The sequence below is a fragment of the Onychostoma macrolepis genome, chromosome 04, assembly GCF_012432095.1.
Source record: "Onychostoma macrolepis isolate SWU-2019 chromosome 04, ASM1243209v1, whole genome shotgun sequence".
Lineage (NCBI taxonomy): Eukaryota > Metazoa > Chordata > Actinopteri > Cypriniformes > Cyprinidae > Onychostoma > Onychostoma macrolepis.
This window is the reverse complement of record NC_081158.1, coordinates 1778985-1793522: the sequence shown is the minus strand read 5'-3', so window position 1 is coordinate 1793522 and position 14538 is coordinate 1778985.

Genomic DNA, 14538 nt, shown 5'->3' with positions numbered 1-14538 from the left:
AGTAGCTAAAACTGGTCACTTAATGTTGCTATATATGACCTCATAAAGGTGAGTTCACTGATCTATATTTATATTTATATACTGTGGATCAGTGAACTCGCCTTTATGACGTCATGGGAGAGTCTCTGAATGTAGATAAGGTTTGTCCAAGAAATTGATTTTGTTGCTAGGTTTTTGGAAAAAAAAGTCTAAAGGGATGAGGAAGTCACTAAATCTAGTGACAAAATCACTAAATTGGCAACATTGGCTACAACATAAGATATTAACGTTTCATTGGTCCTCTTGTTTTTGTATGTTTTCATAATTTGGCATGTTTCATTGCATTAATATCACAAATAAAACAACTCAATCTAAGCAACTATGCAATATGCTTACAAAATCTTGCAGTTTTTTTTTAAGGGTGAAAATGTCAAATTTCCTAGGCCAGACATCACTTTTTGCCACTACTATATGGCAGTTTATTGACTTTCCAACTGACCACCAAACCATATTGCAAAAACAAGCCACTTTTATGAGGATTGTGGGCTTTCCTGGAGTGTTTGGAGCTCATGTTCACATCATTGCTCCAGCTGTAAACGAGGAGACGTACCAATAGAAAACAAGGCATCAGTAATAACTGATGATAATTTTGCACAATGCAAAGTATTAAAAAATACATTTAAATATTAAAATATTTCAGTGTCTTATTTAAATTATTTTATTGTAGATTCATTAACTGATTGGTGTTGTGCTGCTGTGACTTCACATGAGCAGGCTCACTATTGGCTGATTCAGAGGTTGAGGTCAGCCATTTTGTGTTGACATCATTGTAGTCCTTAGTTCACAACACTTAAGTGTCACCTCAGTCAACACTTATGAATCAGTCTTAGACTTTACTGAAAATTGCTTTTAGCTTCTTTATAAAAGTCTCCTACTCTTAGAAAAGTCCTACTTTTTACTAAGAATTTTTTGACACTAAAGTCAATGTTTAAGACTATTCTTAAGAGCATTTCTGAGAAGTTTTATACATACAGGCCCTGATCTCGCAATGTAATCCTAAAGCCAAATGTAATAAGAGACATTTAGAAATACTGCATGACCTCAATGCCAAAATGAAACCTGAGTCACAAGCTTCACCGGAGAACAATTGTTTGGTGAGCACAGAAGTGGAGACTTTGTATCTGGACAGGCCAACTACAAGCAGAAAAGTGCTTCTCAAGGTCAGCCGAGTGATCTCGAAAGGTGAGAAGGAACTTGACACATTTGCCATACTGAATGATGGTTCAGAGAGGACAATAGGGCCTTTCGCACCGCAGGAACCTTTTCATAGTACCCAAACTAATTTTTGGCGTGTTCGCACCGCGGGAACTAGGAACGGTTTTAGTTCTAGGAACTCCGTTTGGAGGAACTAACTTAGCTCCTACTTCAGAATAGAGTCTAAAACAGTTCCATAGGAACTATCGTGACGTAAGTGTACGCCGGTTGGCCAAATGCATATGAAAACGCCCTCACCCGCCATGATTTAAAACACTGTGTAAACATATACTGTGTAAACATTGTATCATACTGAGAGCATTTATAAACGGCATTTACCTGGAGACTTCGTCTACGGCGTTTTGTGCTTCTATCAGCCTCAATGAAATGTAACACTGCAAATTGTCGTTGGAGATTCTTAGTTCTCCTTTCCGTTCTTTCAATCGCTTGACGTATACGTCGAAATTCCATGTCCATTATTGTGAAACCCGCGAGACACAACAAAAACACAGCTCCGATCACAGCATCCTCCATCCTCCTGTTGTTAACGTTGTTCTTCTTTGTTTACGTTGTTGAATGCCGCGTACAAATGACGTCGCTTTTGACTGGCTTACGTCACTTCTTAGTACCCACTGTTGGTGCGAATGCAACCCTTTAACTGGTACTGGGAAATAGTTCGTGCAAAATCGTCCCAGTACTTTAGTACTGTACTTTTAGTTCTGGAACTAAAGCAGTGCGAAAGGCCCTAATGCTACTGTATGAAGCAGCACAGCAACTTGATGTCCAAGGACTGCCAGAAGATATAGCCCTGATTACCGCAAGACAGGACATTCAGGTCGTTTATGGGTAGGGATGCAGCGATTAACCGGTTTCTCGATTAACCGTGCTTTAAAACGTCACGGTTAATTAACCATAAAGGCTCCACTTCACCGAGTATTTCTGTTGCACAGAACGGAACAGTTCCAACTTGCGCAAAACGAAAACAAAGTTGTGGTGCACCAGTTTAAAATGCCATGCTTATCAGAGACACGGAGGCTACTACACACACTAGATTAACTATGACAGAGGAACCAAACAGTGATCCTTTATTTCCACCAGAGAAATGACTGAAGTTGATAGTGTTGGAGTATTTTGGGTACACCAAGAATGACCAGAGTGTCATTTAAATATTTCCGTAAAAACTGGTACTAAAGAGAGAATACACGGCTTTAAACTATTTTAATGCACGACATGAAGGCAATACTGACGTGAAGCTACGGCTTAGCTCAGCATTCTGACAGATGAAATCGTTGGTGAATGAATAGTTGATGAATAGACAGATGAAATAGTGTGGTAAGATCACATTTATTTGAATTATCCTAATTAATTATTCAATCGTTTGAGAGAGAGAGAGAGAGAGGGGGGGGGTGGAGGGAGGGATTGGTGTATGTGTGAACCTGTGTCTCTCTGCAAATGTGAGTTTAGTTACTTAAACATTGATTTTACTCTCTCGTTGCTGATGAATATAATGTAGCGATTCAGTATCTAAGCTATTTTTTAAAGTCGCAGGGCAGCATTCACAACAAGTTTGTGTCCTCTTAAAGTTTGTATGTGTGCGCCGCATGATCTCCGATCTCACAAACCAAAATAATAGAGATGATTTTCTCAGGCCACATGTAAAATCATATGAATTATTTTAAAAAAAATTATCAAAATGTAAACGTATGGATGACACTTGATTACAATAATAGTTCAGTTTATTCCCCTCATTATTAATAGTTTCCCCTGTGGTATAAATAAAGTTAATAGTCTTATATTAATGATACTTCATTTACATTGTTACCTATTATCCCTTTTATAGTATTATTCATAAGTCAAAAACCAACAAGATTTTTTTTTCACCATGTTTCCAGTTTTCTGCTAGCCTGACTACGTCAGACTTCGTACTTCCGCTCAATTTAATTTCACTTCTGTACTCAGTCTGATATAGCAAACCATCTCCCAGTTTATCTCCGGCTCCACAGCAGTCGGGCCAACCAACGAACAGAGGGTGGGCTGAGAGCCGTGACGTAGACGCTAAGCGCCGAATTTAAGATTGTAGTTTAGGTGAGGGAAATCTAAAACGACAGCGGACATGGCGACACGGGATGCTATTCGCTCTCTTGTGGAGAATATTCCGGGCATTTGCCAACTGAAGCCCGAACAAGAAGAGTGTTTGGTTCACATTTTGAATGGAGGTGATGTTGTGGCCCTACTCCCGACAGGTTTTGGGAAAAGTTTAATTTATCAACTGTTACCGATCATCAGCGAGAAACTGGGGAGGCCAAAGTCCGGCAAGGCGATAATTGTGATTGTGTGTGTGTGTGTGTGATGTGATTACTTCACATAATCTGCAAAAGTCGTTCACAGCCATCTTCACTCCGGTATTTCACTCAATGGTTTTGTTTTCGCCACATACCTGTGTTTACAGCGGAAGTTCGAGGCGGCTGAGCCGGCGAATAACATACGTCATAACCAACCGTTATGTGATTGGCTTACGGGTACACCAATGATTTTAAACTTCAGGCAAGCACCTGCCCACGAGAAAGTAAATGCTTCTCAATTATGCCCTTCCAGACTCTGTCTACGAAGCAAAGCGAAGTAGCAGAGTTTGGTATTACCAGGCTAGTTTTCTGCCTCAGGTCCAAAAGAAATGTAGGTAAAGAATATGCAAATTGAAAACAATAAATACTTTTGTGATCTATTTTCATTAGTTATTTTCAAAAGGGAAATACTGGCATGGATGTTTACAGAGCTTAGGTAACCTTTGGTCACCAATGGAAGACATGGACTTTTGATTGACTTTATTATTATTATTATTATTATTATTATTTTGTGCTGTATTATTGGTAAGGCCTACTGTGTTGTTTCTATTTCAAAAGGCAGCAATAAATAACACTTTATTATCTAAAGAGTATCCATGTGATTTTTTACATCAATAATTCTGTGAAATGAACAAATGCATAATAATTGTTATAACCGTGAATCCGTGATTATTCCTCAGACAATAATCGTACCAACAAATCCTATAATCGTTGCATCCCTATTTATGGGGCGGCTGTTCATTCACAGTAGCTTCTGTAGCCCAACCAAACAAACCCTTTACCACTGAGAGAGCTTTCACAGCCAAAGAACTGAGTCTCGCAAAGCACACTTACCCTGTGTAGCATCAGAACGAGTCAGACAAAACTAAGATTCAATCAGAACATCGAAACATAAGGAGCCGAAATTCCGGAAGAGGCCCAAGAAAACAGGACAACGTCGTAAATCAGATTCCTTGCTCCAACCTCTGAAGGAAGCCTAACCAACAAGCCTCTTCCAGAACAGCTTGCAACATTAAGACAAAATAACACTTATTGATAAGTCCAACACAGGAAGGAGATCGTCAAATTTGGGGTAAATAATCAAGATTAATGGTCAAAGAGATGGCCATCACATGTGTTCCACGAGAGATATCACAAGCTTCTTTAGATTGACTTTTCCCCCACACATAGAAGACAAAGACTGAGACTGAAATTCCTCTGTCCAAAGAACATGTCTTTTGGTCTCCACAGAACTACACAGAGACTTTCTTTTTCATATGCACATAAAACCATCCTAAAAGGACATTGCTAGGCATAACACTATATTATGTATGTAACCCACACATTAGACTATCATGTTTTAAGCATATGTTATGTATGTCTTTCTAATAACTATTGAATGACTTTAAGGTTAGTCGTGTTTGGTATGTATGAGTTTGACATTTCTAGCTTGAAACGTTTCTTTCAATTAATTCTGTGTCAAATGTATCATATTCTGGTTATAGAAATCACATCCGAAATTATACTTTGCAAGAGTGTGTGAAATTCGGACCATGTGACTGATAACATGCTGATTTATGATGGAAGGAACAACCCTAGCTAAGAAAATAGCCTATCTAATTGGTCAAGACACCAAATGGGATGTGTCCCAAAAGCCGAGTATAAAACTCAGGACACCATCAAATCTCTCTCTTTCGCCCCTTCTTCCCTTCTCCCCTTCTTCTTCTCGCCACCGCGTTTTGACGCTGCTTTTAGCGCTCTTTGAGCGTGCTCTGGCCTACAGGCCAGTTGCTACTTAACACCACGATGAGAAGAAAAACCACCTAGTCTCGTTACTCATTTTATTCTTTTACTTTAGTTGCTTTTCTTTCCGTTGAGTCTCGTGTTCAAAAGTTAAGTTTGCCGCAAAGTCCAGCTCTGACTGCACCCGCTTCAAACTTCAACCAGCAACTGACTCCAAGACCATCCTCAGCCAACGCCCAACCATTGGCTTCCCAAGACATCACTTCAAAGACTACTGAACTTCCAGCCAATCACCAACTCGGGAAAACCCCTTTCCTGCAACGGCAACGACAACGACAGAAGGTAATCCCTGTAACACAAAGGCAACACAAACAAGTACCTCCAGGTCTAACTGAACTGGCGCATTTAATATAAATTTTAGCCTCATTGAGAAACTCAATGCGAGGGTTAATTAAGTGATTGATGGTTGTTCAGGTCTCTGCAATAGCACATATCGCTATAAACTTGGGATTTCACATTCTCATTCTCTAAACTCATCCTTTCTCTCTTTCTGCAACGTGTGAATGTGTGAATGCGTGTGTTCATGTTAGATTAGTTTATGTCTTAGGTTTATATAAATAAAGTCTTATTTATATTGAAAAGAGAAGTATCTTGTGTTTTGTGCTTACAAGTTAATGTCTTAATCTGCCGATCTTGTTACTGTGCTTATTAATAGTGTTTTCACTATATTTTAGATTTTAATATCCAGTGCAGAATTAATGTTATACGGCTCGTTCAGTGAATCGCTGCCGACTCAGTGATCAGCCGCAAAACAGTGATTCTGTTCAAATTCCCTATAAAATCATAAATGATTCCCTTTGAGCTAAATTAAATTATATTTATGTATCAAACCCTACACCTGTTAAATTACTGCAAAGGAAATACAGACATTTGCAAGGTTTGCCTATTCCTCCACTGCGGCAGTGGCTCAGTACAGAAATGTATGTACAATGTACAGAAATTGTGGCAAATGGACACACTTCTATATAGAAGTGAAAAACTGATCACAAGTTCAAAGCAAGATGCAGAGGCAATGCAAATTCTTGAGAAGAAAACAAACAGGATGGCAGTCGGAAACATTCAAAAGGTATCCAACACCTCTTCTCTGGAAAAGGAATCTTCCTCCTTTGCAATCAGATAAGGAAGCAGTAACAGCTCACCTGAGACGCACAGAGAAATGCCTTTTGCAGAACCCTGACCTTGCATCATGTGTACGTTCATGAAGTACCCTGTCTGGTGCAGTCTTAACAACCCGGAGCTCAACACACTCAAAACAGTGGAGATTACCGTGGACTGAGCTCTATGGCAAAAGGTACCATGGCCAAATTCATTCTTGGATTAGACGGGCACGTTTGTACAGTTGTAGTGAATGTCAAAGACAGAAGTCATATAAACAACAACAACAACAAAGAAGACAAGACAAAACAAAACCACAACTCTCAAACTGAAGTAGTTGTATAAGGTCAGAAAGGCAGGTTAAGAGAGACCTGCCTGGCACATAGAGAGCATTACAATAGTCCAAACGAGATGAAAAAGACGTGAAGAGTTCAGATGCAAAAGCCTCTAAATGCCATCTGAAATTTTCTTCTAAAATGAGCATTTTTATCATGTTCCTATACTTATGTTCAGTTATTTCACTTTAATTGCATAGAAAAGGACCTATATTGCCAATAAAAGTAAAATTACTGAACCTAAACATAGCAGCCTGATAAAAATGCTCATTTTAGATGAAGATTTCAGATGGCACTTAGAGGCTTTTGCATCTGAACTCTTCATGTATATCCTTTTCAGACTTCATTTAAACTTATAAAAAAAACTAGCTTTTAATACAGAATTTATTATTATTATTATTATTATATAATTATCTAGAATCTTTTTTAAAAAATAACTGTTTTTTTTTATAATTTTAAAGGGCTGTTATATTTTTTGATTCAGTGGCAGATAAAGTTGTGTTGTCTGCATAGCAATGCATCTATTTAAAAAAAAAAAAAATCAGTGCTTGTACCACTGCATGTTTACAGTCAGACTGCTTTTTTTTTCATTCCTAGGATTACAGGCCCAATAGTTTCAAAAATCATTTTCAAAGAATAGAGAGACAGGCTCAAACTGGTTAAAGACAGAAGAGCAGGTGGCAAGAATAGAGGTGTCCTCAGAAGGAGGTGAAATGTGTGTTTCTATCTTATCTTATCTACAAAAAGTGTAAAAATATCTCTCAGGTAACTGAAGACGAATAAAACAAGTAGGTTGATAGATATTTAGTACAGCATAAACTAAAAAGAGCTTGATGTTTATGAGAATTTAAATTTACATTATACAACTATTTTGTTTTCTCAGCTTTGACAGTTAATTGGTACTTAAACCAAGAGTCATTTAATCTTCAGATGTCAAGAGATATCTATAGCTTGTCTTCCACTGGCAATCAACTCTCCTACACTCTCATCTAACAGCATGAGTATTATTGTTTAAACATGGTTCAGTTTTTGGGTGCAACAATTAAAATTTTCTGATTTCCTGTTCATTATTAGCTCAATGATATCAGCAGTGCCTGGCTTGTTAGAGTGTGTGTGTGTGTATAATATATATATTGTTACGTCCATAGGGACATATGTATATTTATTTTTCCTGCTGCTGGTGCCCCTTGGCCTGTAGCACGAAGCCGGTTTCAGTTTTTACCCAGGTAAGTTCACGTTTACTTTGAGCAAACTCTGAGTTTTCGGGCTCAAGAAGATGGGTTGGTTTTGAGTGGGATTCGTCACCATGGTAACTTACACATCTATTCTGCTCCGGAGCAGGTTTTATTCTGGGTTAGAGATCACAAACCCAAACCTGACCAATCAGTTGTGGGCGAATTGACATATATCTGATGCAATGAAGCCACTCCCCCGTATCTCTCACTCCAAATTAAAGCAGTTTACAGTCAAAGAATGATAGAGACAAAATTGCCATAATTTGCAGCTACTTATTTATTATATTTATATTATATAGTACATTTGTAGCAATAGCCAAAAATACATTGAATGGGTAAAAATGATCGATTTTTCTTTTATGCCATAAATCATTAGGATATTACTAATGGGGTTTGATGGTCATCTAGTGGAAAAGCTTGGCCCAAACAAAATTTCACTGAAAGCTCATTTTTTGATATCAACCTCAAATTTGGAACACAACCTCTTCAGATTTTTGGTTTTCATTTTCTAGCAGTTTTAGAGTGAAACATGTTTTGTAAAATATATATTTTATATAAAATATAAATATTAAAATTTTTAAATTTTATATTTTCATAAAATTAAACTTCCATAACGTTTTTATAATATAATTTTTATTACTTTTTTCACCTCTACAATAATCTGCAAAGTGTCTTCTTTAAAAAGAGACCAATCTTAAGTCTCTGCTCCAAAGCATTCAAAATGTATAACAATTTAAGTTGGAAATGTCATTTTAAGGCCTATACTCAAAAAGTGGAACCGACAGTTAACAGGTTAAGTAAAGATCATGTTCCATGAAGATATTTTGTGAATTTCCTACTGTAAATATATCAAAACATAATTTTTTATTAGTAATATGCATTGCTAAGAACATCATTTGCACAACTTTAAAGGCGATTTTCTCTGTATTTTTATTTTTCAGATTCCAGATTTTCAAATAGTTGTATCTCGGGCCAAATATTGTTCGATCCTAACAAATCATACATCAATGGAAAGCTTATTTATTCAGCTTTCAGATGATGTATAAATCATAATCTAAAAAAAAAAAGACCCTTATGACTGGTTTTGTGGTCCAGGGTCACATGTAATATATATAATATAATATATATAATTATTATATGAAGTGGCAATTAATTTTAAGCTTCATATTTAAATTAAATATATTTTAGGGAGTCAAAGCCTGTTAATAACGCGTTACCGCAAATTCATTTTAACGGCACAAATTTTATTAACACAGCGCGCATTTTCTGTTTGACACGTGGCCTAGCCCGTAGTTGGAGGAATTGAGATGCACATTTTGCCAACTTAGCGACTTTTTCCCCCTCTCCAAAGACGTGCCTAGTGAAAAATATTTAGGGTTGCCCAAACCTTAATTAGTTTCCGAGACTCACTGGTACTGTTGTGCGAGCGCGAAGTCTTGCTGTTCCAGACACCTTTCTCTGTGCATTTGCATTTGTTCAGCGAGCGGCGGAGAAGAGCACCGCTTTCAGTTAAACACAGATATTATGTTGCTTCTCTAATTTTACATGGAAGTATAGTCGAAATCACAGCACAGCTATTTTCATTATTTTATGTGTATCTGATTTCATCAGACGACGGCTCGATTATCAGGATTTTTTGTCCAGATTAAAATCTTGGAAGGGAGAGCTGGTTATGTAATCTTAATGGGTCGCTTTTCAGTCACTATTTCATATTCATTCTGCTGTCTGACAACAGAAACAGTAAAATACAGTACAGGTGCATCTCAATAAATTAGAATGTCGTGGAAAATTTCATTTATTTCAGTAATTCAACTCAAATTGTGAAATTCGTGTATTAAATAAATTCAGTGCACACAGACTTTCCCCACAGTACAGTAAAAATAGTGTGATGCATTTCACGATCACATAGTGTACATCATTGTGTGAGGAATAAAGAGAAGATCATTTTGATATCAAGAAAGAGACATCTACAAGGTATTAAACCAGAGATACATTCATACACCTGAATATGAGTGTTTAGAGCTTACTAATACGAATAACGAGTGGCAACTAGGCTAATATAATAAGGAAACATACTGTAACGGGGCTGACGAGACGTGAGACGTGCGGATCCAAGTGCAAGCTTTTATTAACAGGCATGGTCATAAATACAGGCAGGGTCGAGCAATGGCAAACAGGTATGGCAGGGACAAGACAAAGAGTACTCCTAGGGCAAGCGAAGGTCGACGAACAGTATCCAGTGGGCAAGGCAGAGAGATAATACAGGGAACACGGGCTATAATCCAGGCAAGGGAAATAATCAGAGTCCGAACAGGGAGACGGGGTAAACACTAGGAACACAGACTAGAAAATAACAAACGTTCCGTAAAGCAGCTGACACTAGGGGAGTGAAAAACGCAGGACAATACAGGAACTAAACAGAAACACGGAATGGCACGGAATGGCACGGAATGGCACGGAATGGCACGGAATGGCACGGAATGGCACGGAATGGCACGGAATGGCACGGAATGGCACGGAATGGCACGGAATGGCACGGAATGGCACGGAATGGCACGGAATGGCACGGAATGGCACGGAATGGCACGGAATGGCACGGAATGGGTTAATCCAGGAAACGAGCTCTGTAGAGTAGCTACAGCTAGGTGAGCGGTAAACGCATACAATACTCGGCAGTGAGGCAGAGAAAGTCCAAGGCTTATAAAGCGTGTGTGATCAGTATGTGCGTGGGATCAGGTGTGCGTGTGATTAGTGCAATGAGTGATTGGTGACAGCTGTGATCAGTGTTGGATGATGGGAAATGGAGTCCATGTGGTGTGTGGTGTGAAAGTCCATGTGGTGTGCGAGTGACCTCTGGTGGTGAATGAACGGAAGTGCAGACCAGATTCGTGACACATACAAACAACACATGCATATACCAGAAACATTTGTAACTGATTAATTATGGTCTAAATAAAGAAAATGCCTCTATGTGTGTGTTATGTATCTTGTAATCGTGGGGGTAGTCCACAGGCCTGGTACCGAGGGTCATTTAGTTCTCTTGGAATGTGTTTGAAGTCCAATGGAAAGAAAAGATAGTCGATCTGTTTAGCATCTTTTTGACAGTGGGGGGGACAACCCTTGGCAATTAGCACCCATATAAGGGTAGAATGTGGGGCCAGGCTGTGAATTATATGCAAATGTCAAAAGGCTAAAAGGGTCTCTTAAGACATAAAGTCCCAACGACCATCAAGGATCATAAGCAGATGTTACACGCCAAAGGTCTTTAAAGGTGTTCAATTCTGCTGTAGAGCAGCTCTAAAAAGAGGACAATAAACAGTCAACTTTTCGGTTAAAGTTAGTTCATCGTTGACACATCAATGCTCTCCTGCTGGCTGGGAAAAAATACTTTTGCTTATTTTTTATGATTATGAAAAATATTCAATAATTTCACTGTTAAAAATCAGTAACTTTACTATTATGCATTGTAATGCCATCAGATTCAGTTCACACATAAATGCTCTCCTGCTCATTAACACTTAATTTGAAAAATGCGATTTTACATAATGTAATATATATATATATATATATATATATATGACTATTGTTTTGTTTTTTTAAATGAAAAATATTCAATAACTTCCTTGTTATTAGAAAAAAAAATTAAATAACTTCACTCTAGCACAGGCTACTGTACTGTCACTAAATTCAGCTCACACATGATGTGTGAACTGAATTATTGACTATTTTACATAAGAGAAAATCATACAAATTATGCAGAAATTTTGTAGTATTGTAGTATAGTGTTGTAGTATAACTAGCAGAGAGCAGTAATGTGTGACTCTCGGCCGCCTGCGCATGGAGATCAATGTATTTTGTCCAGTGCGGAGGAAGGCTCATTTTGAGGAAAATTAGTTTGTAGCTCGTTGTCTACATTGCTACGAGATGTGTTATCTGTGTAGTAACATCGTTTAAATCACGGGTTATTGAACCTGAAACCTTGAATCTGTGAATAACGTTCCAACGAGTTCAGACAGCCTTGAGTCCGGCTGTTGCGGCGGACGCACTCGGTGCAGACGTGCTGTTGATACGCATGCAGTACGGGCAATATTATTTAGCTTCCCCCTGACATTTTATTTAGATGCCAACTTAATATTTGCTTAAATAGTTTTGCACTGGAAACATTACACCTGCCAGTATACTCAAATTAACAGTTCACTTTAGTATATTAGATGCGTGGATACACGGTCAGACAAGCTCATTGTTACGAATCCGGTTCGTGGACTTCCGTCTGATTGCCACCAGAGGTCACCCTTCCATCATATTGACTCTCACACTACACTAACTGTTGCACGTCACCTCCGGACTACAGTTCCCATCATCCATTGCACTGAGGACACACACACAGCTGATTGCACTGATCACAGACAGCTGATTCCCATTTGCACGCCTTACTTAAGCCATGGACTTTCTCCCCTTCATTGCTGAATATTGTATAGCGTTTATCACTCTCCAAGCGATAGCTACTCTACGGAGCCCAGTTTGTTGTCATAGTCTTGCCTTGTGTCTTCTATTGTTTTGATTCTTGCCCATGTTTCCTGGATTTACCCTTTGCCTTCCCTTTCAGACTCTGTTTGCACCTCTCTTGGACTACTGCTCGTGTACCTGGATTATCTCTCTGCCTTGCCCTATTAGCCTTTTTCACACGTAACTGGAAACTACGTCACGCAGGATAAACTTATTTCCGCCGCAGCTGAAATTACGGCGTTTCCATGGAGTTATTTCACTGCTTCTTTCTCGGTGTTGCTGCAACTCAAGTTCGAGGATGTTGAAAGAATAGTTGGACGCCATTCAACAACTAAAGAAGCAAGGCCGAGCAAGGGCTATAAATTCTTTGTTGAGGAGTTTATACACAATTATTAAGGTAAGTTGACAACAACTATCTGGTGGTAGCACTTGCAACAGTATGAATGCTAACCATTTCCTATCTGTTCAGTCTCAAATGTTGTTGATCAGAAGGTGGTAGTGAGAGCTAGGTGTTATCGTTCTATGAGGAGCCCCACTGTAGCAAATTAGCTTAAAAGGGAATTGTATATAAATAATTACAATTAATTATGAATTACAATTATTTATATCGGCTGACAGTGATAACTGTAGCAGAATTAAATTGGCATCAACTGATCTGGTCGTCCAGCGATCATTCAGTGCAAGTTCAAATCAACTCTAAGAAAGGATATTTTCGTGGCCACAGAAAATACTTTATTAATGCATTAGAGCATGTAGCAAGGGTCAAAATCGTAAAGAGACATTAATTTGCAAGGCAGAACCAGAAACTCATGTAACTTGTGCACAACTTTTATTAACTAAACGCTAACACGCATAACTAATCTAAACAAACAAACATGCATGCACTCACGCGTACATACAAAAGGGGAGCTAAAGTGGATGAATGAAGCCATTAGAGAAAACAGAATGCAGTTATGGAAAGAGTCAGTTAACCACCTGAGTAAAACCATCAGCGCCGTTTATAATGGGGTCTATAACTTACACTAAATCTCTGTTTTGTTTAGTTAGATGTACCATACTTGCACTTCCACGGCTGTTGGCGTGTCTGGAATGCAGTCTCGGAAGAAAATTCTTGATAGTTCCAAGGCTTTGGACTCGCGATCACGTTCTTCCGGGTTGAAGAGTGATGAATTCCAAAAAGGTTATTCTTGTTCTGAGGTCTGCGTAGCTTTGGTTGAATGGTAGGTCAAGGCTGCAAGGCCTGGTGCAAAACTTAAGTGTCCTGAAGAGTTCTAGCTCACATCCTTTAGAATCTAACAGAACCGCAAAACTGAGATATGTTGAAGCCCACCGGGCACGCCAGTACCGGCTCAGGCTCTCCACACGGGCAGCAGTCCGGAGATTTGGCAGAAGAGAGTGCGCAAAAGGGAACTGTGCGTGGGCTCTTTAAAGTCTGCGAAGAGTCACACCTCTCAGGATGGGCTTGACCAATGAGAGAGGCTGAATTTCCAAGCGGGAGTTTGGAAATACTGGGGGGTTTATGGCCCTTTGTCTGAGAGCATGGTAATTTGCAAAGGGGTTGGATTGGACATTGATATACAAACTGTTAAAGATTCTTAGGACGTTAATATGCTGCATAGGTATCAACATGTAATATTCACTCTCACTTAGATCATCCGAAGACGAATTGATAGAGACCAGACATGTTACAGTTAGAGTGATATTAACTAGTGATCTATTATAAGCATGCATAAAACAGTATACAATACACAAAAACATACAAGAACAGTAATAATATACACAATGACCTAATGATATGTGTGTTCATTCAAAGAAAGTGTTTTCTATGAATTAATTAAAGAGTCCATTTTATGGCATAATGTCTTTTTCCTAAAGGGAATATGAAGTGAGTGTTGCTCGACCATTTGCATTCCTTTGAGCAATAAAACTAGTGTTATCTGATGGGTTGCCATGGCACCGGGAGGGCCTGGAGGCGTCCACAGACATAGGGGTACCCAAGGATGTGTATTG